The following is an 8,163-nucleotide window of genomic DNA, read 5'->3' as shown; positions in this document are numbered from 1 at the left end:
TTCAACTTATATAACTCCTCTTTCAGATTAACATCATACTCTTTCCCCTCCCTTGACGGATCAATAACACTTGCATCCAGTTCTTGGTTAGCCTTGATCAACTTGTCTTTGGACCTGGTGTTGTATGGGTGAGTTGCCAGAATGCCAAACAAATTAACCACCTGCCTGAACTTGATGACAACAACAAACTTATTAGCGATTAGAGCTTAACAGATAGGCAACCGCACGTTGGAGATGCAATGCACGTAAGCAGTTAACCATTTCTATTATGTATTTGAACGGCTGCTTGCGTCATCCCGGCTTTCACTAATTTTCATTTTTCAAATTCTCTCCTTTCTTTTTTTCTATTTTCATTCCTTCTTTTCTTTGCTTGGTTCTTGTTTTTTCCCCTTATTCTCTCACTTTTCTCTCTTGTTTTGCCATTATTTCTTTCCCACAGTTTTTCTTGTTTTCTCTTTTTTTTTTCTTTTTCTTTTTTTTCTTTTTTTTTATTTTACGGTTATGATCGAATCCTATGGGGATTACCTACGTATCATGATGCTGCATGAATCAGACCAAGCGTAGTTCTGGGAACATGTGCGAAATAAATAAAAAAACATTTTTGTTGTTTTCAAATTTTCATAAAATAAAACATCTTGACAACTTCCCCGACAGAGTTAAACATAAAGACTGACAGACTCGATGAGTGGACTAACAACTTCAAAAGAAAACTGAAAATACAGACTCGAAAATGAACTAACAAACTGACAATACAGACTCGAAAATAAACAAAATATAGACTCGAACAAACAAAGTAAAGAATACATAAATGCCTCAACCGCTGTTCAGTTGGCCTTGCTGCGGGCCTTTGCGCCATATCTTCTTGGAGGAGAAACAAGTCATCCATGATCTGTCGGACAAAAATCATAACTGAAGCGAAGAACATGGATCTGATCATGTCTTCACACTAGTTGCACTTCATCATAATGCAGTCCGCAATTCTCCTAACCCTTTCTCTGATAATACCCTTCTCCTGTAGCAACCGTCCGATCTGTTGAGATATGACATCCAAAACTTGTTCAACTGTATGATTCTACTCTTGAAGCTGCTGCAGGTCTTTTTCTAACTGCGACATCAGACATATCAATGTTCTCTTTCTGCTTTGAAATCTTTTGCCTGCTTGGTCATTTTGTTCTCAAGGACGATGATCTTTTTCTTTAACCCCACGACTCCAATGTCATATTTATCTTTTAACTGTTGAACCAAGCGTGCTCGTTCCTCCGCATTCTTAGCCAATTTTGTTCTAGCCTTTGACAGTTCGCCCTCGGCCTTTTTTAGATCAAAACCATATTCACCCACTTTCTGCCTAAGGTTACATATAAGCTTTTCATCTTTTGCACTTCTGGCGGGGTTTTCGGCTGCTATTTTCATTTCCTGAATTTGGGCTCGGAGGGCGTCATTTTCTTTGGCTAGCCTTTTCTTTTCGCCCTCTTCTGCGGAGGCTTGCAAACCGTTCTCAAACTGAAGATCCCTGACTTGTTTTTCCAATTTTCCTATTGTGGCCCTGTACTCATTCTCCTTGGCCAACCAAGCCCACTGTTCTTGCGATGCCTTAACAAATTCCTGGATGTGAGGCTTTTTGGTTGGTCTTTCAGGTTCGGCCCTTACGGTGTTCTTCTTTCTATACCAGGCAAGGTAGACGGGTGAGACCTCGCCTCTAGATAGGTCACGCACTTGTGTGTTTGCTGTCAAATACTGGCACTCGTTCCAAATACGACGAACTTTTTCTTCATGAAATTGGCCGCCGGAGCTGACTTCGACCGCATAAATACTAAGATCTTCATCTGGGTGCATCACCTGGCATCTTCCCAACTGTCTCGTCACCTAGTATGGAGCGTAAGGCTGAATGCCTCGAAGACCCATTAGAAGGAGGTAAGGACCGGTGGTAGGCATATACACAATTTCTTCAACAGGAAGCCAACCTAGTGTCCACTCTATTTGCCCCGCAGTGATGGAGCGAAGGTGGGATACCCAATCTCGAAACCCTTCTGGCAACTTGAACCCTGAAATCCTTGTGTCGAACTCTTTAATGCATCTTTTCTCCGTGGATCCATAACTCATATACTGAGGGCGGTGACATAAATGCTCGATCATCCACATTTGTAATAGCAAATTGCATCCCTCGAAAAAGTCTGCCCCAGCTTTACAAGGTATGAGAGCTCGGTATATCTCAGACACTATCATAGGGGCGAGGGTGCTCTTGGCGTTGGTAATCAAGACATTGACGACTCCAGCTACCTGCAGATCGATATTCCCATACTTCCGAGGAAACACCACGAGACCTAAGAAAGCTACCATGAAAGCAAAACGCCTACGCTCATCCCATTTTGCTCGGTTCCCTTTGCTACAAAGCTTACTTTCCAGGTTGTCAAATCATCCTACATGCCCGTACTCTGGTATATGAAGCGTAGAGTGGAAAAACCGATCGCCAAATCTGCGTACTTGACCCCCTGCTTATTTTTAGCAAATCCAGGAACTTGTGAGGGGTAACGGTTCTTGGAGCGACCAGGTACTTATGCCTTAGACCTTCGGTACTTCCCATATAACACACTATCTCTTCCAAGGTGGGCGTGAGTTCAAAATCTGAGAAATGTAGGACGTTGTGAGCTGGGTCCCAAAATGTTACCAGTTCCCTTATTATGTCTCCTCTAGGCCTGACCTTCATAAATCTGGTGAGCCCTCCTAAATAAAGGTTGACCACATCTCTTCCTTCTTTACCCAAATCTTCTCACCACATGAGTAGATCCAACGGAATCTTGGACATGACCTTCATTGGTAAATTCTGACTCGTGCTCATTCTGCACATTTAGATTAAGGCGATGGGTTAAAAGATAAAGTGAATCTTATTTGAAAACTGACAAAAGGCTTATTTTTGCAAAAATAAATCAAGGCTACTTTTGCGAATACAACCTTTCATTACTTTGGAATGGAAGTTCTTAGGGCTACGTTCGCTAATGGCCAAAATTAACAAAGAAACCGCCGGTGGCTATTTTTGCAAAGAAGCCTTCCGACATCTCGCTGGGACATTCAGCTATTTAGACAAAACGACATCACCTACTTTATTTATAACAAAATGACGACACTTCATATTTTGTTTTTCAAAAATTTCAAAAGCGGGGTTGGACCCGATGAGGGTTGCCTATGTATCCCACGTCCGGTGAGAATCAAACCCACGTAGTTCGGCCAGTTTTAACATGAAAAGGAAAAAAAAAACAAAAATCATTTTGGACTAACTCTTCTCTTTCCAAGAAACCTTTTTTTTCTTTATTTTTCCAGGAATCTTTTTCTTCTCTTTTTTCAAAAATTCGGCAGAGTTTCGGGATATTTTGGGCACCATTTTTGGGAAACGGGTGAAATCCTCTATCATACCTCAACTTGGTTTTTCTTTTGGTTTTCCTCACTCAATCTAGAAGCCGGTCAACATGCAATCCGAAACAAATTATATGCACAAGTAGCACATAAAATGCATCAGGTTGGTCTTTTATTTACGGGTACGCTTGTCTTAGACGGACCCAATCCCTGTGTTGAGTCCCCAAAGTCAAATGCATATGATGCAAACAAGCGTTCCTACTAGGGATCCGGCATGAGGCTGTGTTATTCTAGGTTTAAAACCTGGGTGTATTGTTCTAGACCAGGCTTATCCGAGCGGACAACTCGAGCCGGGGGGGGGGGGCAGCATACCGGTAACCAAAAGATCATCCGGCTTTGCAACTTGTCCGAACCTCATTCTAAATTGGGATATGACACTAACAGAAAGAAGTCACGCCAGCGTGCACTCCTCAGAAGATAGAAGAGAGGGGTTTCGTAGCAGTTTATATATAATTCAGATAATATCGAAGCGGTAAAAAGCAACATTTAGCACATTAGGCCCAAATATGTAGATAAAATCAGATAATAAATAGAGCCAAATATAATAATTATTCTAAGCTCGAATTCTTGAACCCTGAACTAAAGATTCTGGGTTGGGGTCCACAGAAAAGTCGCCAGAGATGTCACACCTCCTTTTTACTACCCCCGAAAGGGTATAAAAGAGTTTTTTTCAATTTAAGTGACAATCGAAACGGGATTATTTATTCAGGATTCAGAGTTGCCACTTGGGGTAATTTAAGGTGTCCTGTCACCGGTTCAAATCTCGAATTGAGGAAAGATTGACTCTGTTTTACAGTATGCGGACACAAAAATCCGGGTAAGGAATTCTGTTAACCCGGGAGAAGGTGTTAGGCATTCCCGGGTTCCGTGGTTCTAACACGGTCGCCCAACTATTATTATTGGCCTATTTATATAATTTTAAAATATTTTTAAACCTATGTGCATTTTATTCCTTTTAAACCGTTTTAATAATCCAATTGTTATACAACTAAATACTTTGATTACACATCGCGAATCGTGTCACGGGAACTGTACCAACGATCTACAATATGTTTATTTTTATTAATAAAATTAAATTGTACCGGGTCACATAAATGTACCCCCGGATTTTTTAGAAATTAGGTGTCACGACCACGTCACGGGAACCGTATCTGTAGTTATGACAATTATTTAATTAAATGCGCCTAAAGCAAACTACGAGAGTGCAAGGTATTTTCAAAACTAATTTTGTATTTATGCAAGGGCCATATGTTATGAAATTTATTTCTGTATGGCGCACCTCAAATTATTATAAAAGAAAAGGTTTGTATATATTTTCTTTTGAAAGGCAAACTAAAGATATTCCTTCTTATATCTGATTTAAAAACCAAGTATCACAACCACGTCACGGGAACCGTACCCGTAGTTGTAATAGTTTAATTACCTGTCTAAAGCAAACTACGAGGTTCATTTTAGTAACTAAATTATAAAATATGAGGGCCATAGATTATATGATTCAAAGGTATAAATGGCACGCCTCAAAACTATTCAACTAAATGAACTATGGATATTCATATTAAAACTAATTTGAAATTAGATGTCACAGCTATGTCACGAAAATCGTACCCGTAATTGTGATGGTTTAATTATATGTCTAAAGCAAATTACGAATGTCCATGAATTATTTCCTAAACTATATTAAGATTTATTGCTAGGTCATGAATTTATATAAATCTCCACACTGCCCGACATTGGTCATCCAAACGAATTCATACTCGATGAAACCAATTATCAAACAGAAGATCCAAACTAAATTATTAGAGAACGAACGTGTGACCAAAAAAAAAAACTAAAAGAATTAATAAAAGTAAAGATGAGTTTGAGCCATTGGAAAAACCACTAACTGATATCTTATCTCTGAACAAATAGTAACCACATGGATTTAATATGATCCTTAACATTATGCACAACACATTCGAAATTCTCAGATTCAATAACACGGGAATTCTAGGACAAAGCGTGATTAATACAGGAAGCTTGAGAATTCTGTTATGCCCCTCGGAATGCAAAATTGAAAATGCTTCAGAATGTTTCCATTCAAACCGTGTACACATCAATTTAATCAAAATGGTACTCTTAAGACTTCTCCTGACTTCAAACTTGCAACTATTGAAGGAAAATACAACAATTTCAGAGGCGGGTTGGTCCAAAATATGCCATAGTACTAAGTTAAAACAAAGACCATTTAATCAGGGAAATGGAATCCCATCCTTTAAGTTTCAACAAAATAAAATGATTCAACTTAATGACAGACTAAACATGCTTCAAATCACTTTTAATAAAATAGAAGATCATAGCAGTAACGATGCTTATTTTGAAATCAACATCTTTGAATTCCTGAAAATTGGTTAACACACCATGCTGTATTGAAATTGACTAACAAAACCAACCATTAACTCAATCCAAACATGTAATGAAGATAATTTTTCAGATTCCTACAATCAGAAGAAGCTTGCAAGCAAGCACATAATTCTAATTCTTATTTGTCAATTAGGAAATAGACCATGAGAACCTTGAGAAAAGTTGATTCATTCTTTTAAACCAGGGAAAGAGAAAAAGAAAGAAAGAACACATAACCATGCTAATCACTTCACACAAAATACTCAAAAGAGCACAACTGACATAGAACTATCAACTTGGACACACCTCCTATAATGAAATGGAACGAACAGAAGATGGATGAACAAATTTGTTATCACTATGAAATTTAAATATGTCTATTCATGGCTTCTTCTAAGCTCGATTCAAGAAAAATAAAGAGTGGGGAAAAGGAAATCCACCTGTTAAGTAATTCTTCTTTTAACAACAGCAATGAAAAATGTCGTTTACAACCAAATCCTTCTTTCCTAGCTGCTGGAAATAAAGAGATGAGACCGCAACGAGAAACACAAAACACTAACAAAACTCGAAACGGAAAAATAATCTTCAACTCCGACGAACTCAGACCATCCTTAATCAAATTCCATCGTTGGAAAATCAAATCAAGAAGCCAAATACATGTAATAATTTTTTGTGTTTTTCTGTTTCTGGAAATCAAAGAGTAAACTGAAAAAAAAACTAAATCAAAGAGGATGACCTAAAATATCAGGAAAAAAAACCAAAGACTTCTTTTTCGGATGACAAATTCTAAAAATCCACTTAGAAAAATCTCCGAAATTTTTTTCTTCCTCCCCAAATCTCTGAAAACCCCACTATATATACTCAACTCTCGAAGCTTCTGCCCTCTTCTCCACGAAATCCCAAAATCTTATCCCCAAATCCGCAAAAACGAACCCCAATCTCACATAGAGCAAAACCAAGACAAATGGAAAGCATGGATCTGATTTCTCACATCCAACCGCTCCCATTTAACCGAGATTCATCCCAAGAAATCAAAAGCGCGTGAGAATGGCATAATGCTGAAAATATTCTGTCAGAGAACGGTTATGCCATGTTGGAGAGGAGGGGACCATGTGTGATGAGTTTGGGGAAGAACTCGTCTGAAAACTCAGACGAGTGGGGCGATTTGGGAGAGCATAATCGGGGATAGGGGTGGGTGCCGTTTCTGAGCTTGGAATTTAGGGTTCAGCTCTTGAGGACAATTTTATAAGAAGTTTCGGGAACGGGTCAGGGGTTTTGGGATGGACCTGGGCGGGTAAATTGGGATTGGATTTTGGGTCAAAGGGGTTGGGCCTAACAGCCCCTTTTCCTTTCTAATTTCCCTCTCTTTATTCAATTGTTTTTCCTTTTTCTTTTTTTTTCTTTATCTTTTTCATAAATTAATAAAAATCCTAAATTAAACCCCAAATTAATCTAAGTTGTAAAATTAAACTAATTATCAAATTACAAAATTTATAAAAATTATTTGATCCTAAATTTAAAGAGAAAAATCAATAATCTAAAAATTAAAGACAATAATTGTAAAAATGAGCCAGTTTTTGTGATTTTCGTTTTTTAAAAAACAAATAACTAACTGATTAACCCTGGAACTGTAGAAAAAACTAAATGCAATGCATGATATTTTTGTACCTTTTTCATGATTTAAATAAAATAAACATGCACAGAAAAATGTAAACAATTAACAAAAAAAATCCTACGAAAAATCTACAAAATTGCAAATAATGGGAAAAGAAATAATTTTCTTAGACTTTTTGGGAGTAATTCCTATAGGGCAAAAATTACGTGCTTACAATGATCAATAGTCGCAACGGCGGATGCAATATAGGAGTGACAGGTTCAACTGAACTCAGTACTTTCGATGCGGAACATTAATTTATGTATAAAAATTCATCAAAACTACGAAAGCTAGTAGGTATGAATCCATAACTTTAAAAATACAATAAATTCAATGCTAAGAACATTGGAGGTTGAACCCATATATTCAAATCCTAAATCCGTCTCTGTCAATAGATATCTTTTGCTAATTCATGATTGAGATGGCTAACTACAATTCTTCTGAAGTTATGGAATTTAACTTCTATACATCGACTCAACACGAAAAATTCTTTACAGTACTAAAGACTTCAGAAATAATTACATGTACTATCCATATAAATTGGAATTAGTAATCTGGAAAATAAAATAGTTTACTTAGTTAGTTAATACGACAGGTCAAAATATGATAGTGTAAAACTATTTGCACTAACATAGTATATATAAGTTAAATCAATATTTATTATACGAAAGTCTCTCGCACCTATTTCATTGCGATTACAAAAGAAAATGAGGGACTTGTTT

At 37.4% G+C, this 8,163-nt stretch overlaps 1 long non-coding RNA gene across 1 annotated transcript; it reads right to left on the bottom strand.

Moving 5' to 3' along the window:
* Window positions 1-5,274: 5,274 nt before the first annotated feature.
* LOC107759706 (uncharacterized) lies at window positions 5,275-7,019 on the bottom strand. The gene is made up of 2 exons (XR_001642223.2): window positions 6,228-7,019; window positions 5,275-5,553 (listed from the first exon to the last, which is right to left on the bottom strand). It is a non-coding gene; the product is annotated as an uncharacterized LOC107759706 (long non-coding RNA).
* Between the last annotated feature and the right edge of the window lie 1,144 nt (window positions 7,020-8,163).

The sequence above is a fragment of the Nicotiana tabacum genome, chromosome 8 (assembly GCF_000715075.1).
Source record: "Nicotiana tabacum cultivar K326 chromosome 8, ASM71507v2, whole genome shotgun sequence".
NCBI lineage: Eukaryota > Viridiplantae > Streptophyta > Magnoliopsida > Solanales > Solanaceae > Nicotiana > Nicotiana tabacum.
This window is presented reverse-complemented; position numbering and strand designations above follow the sequence as displayed.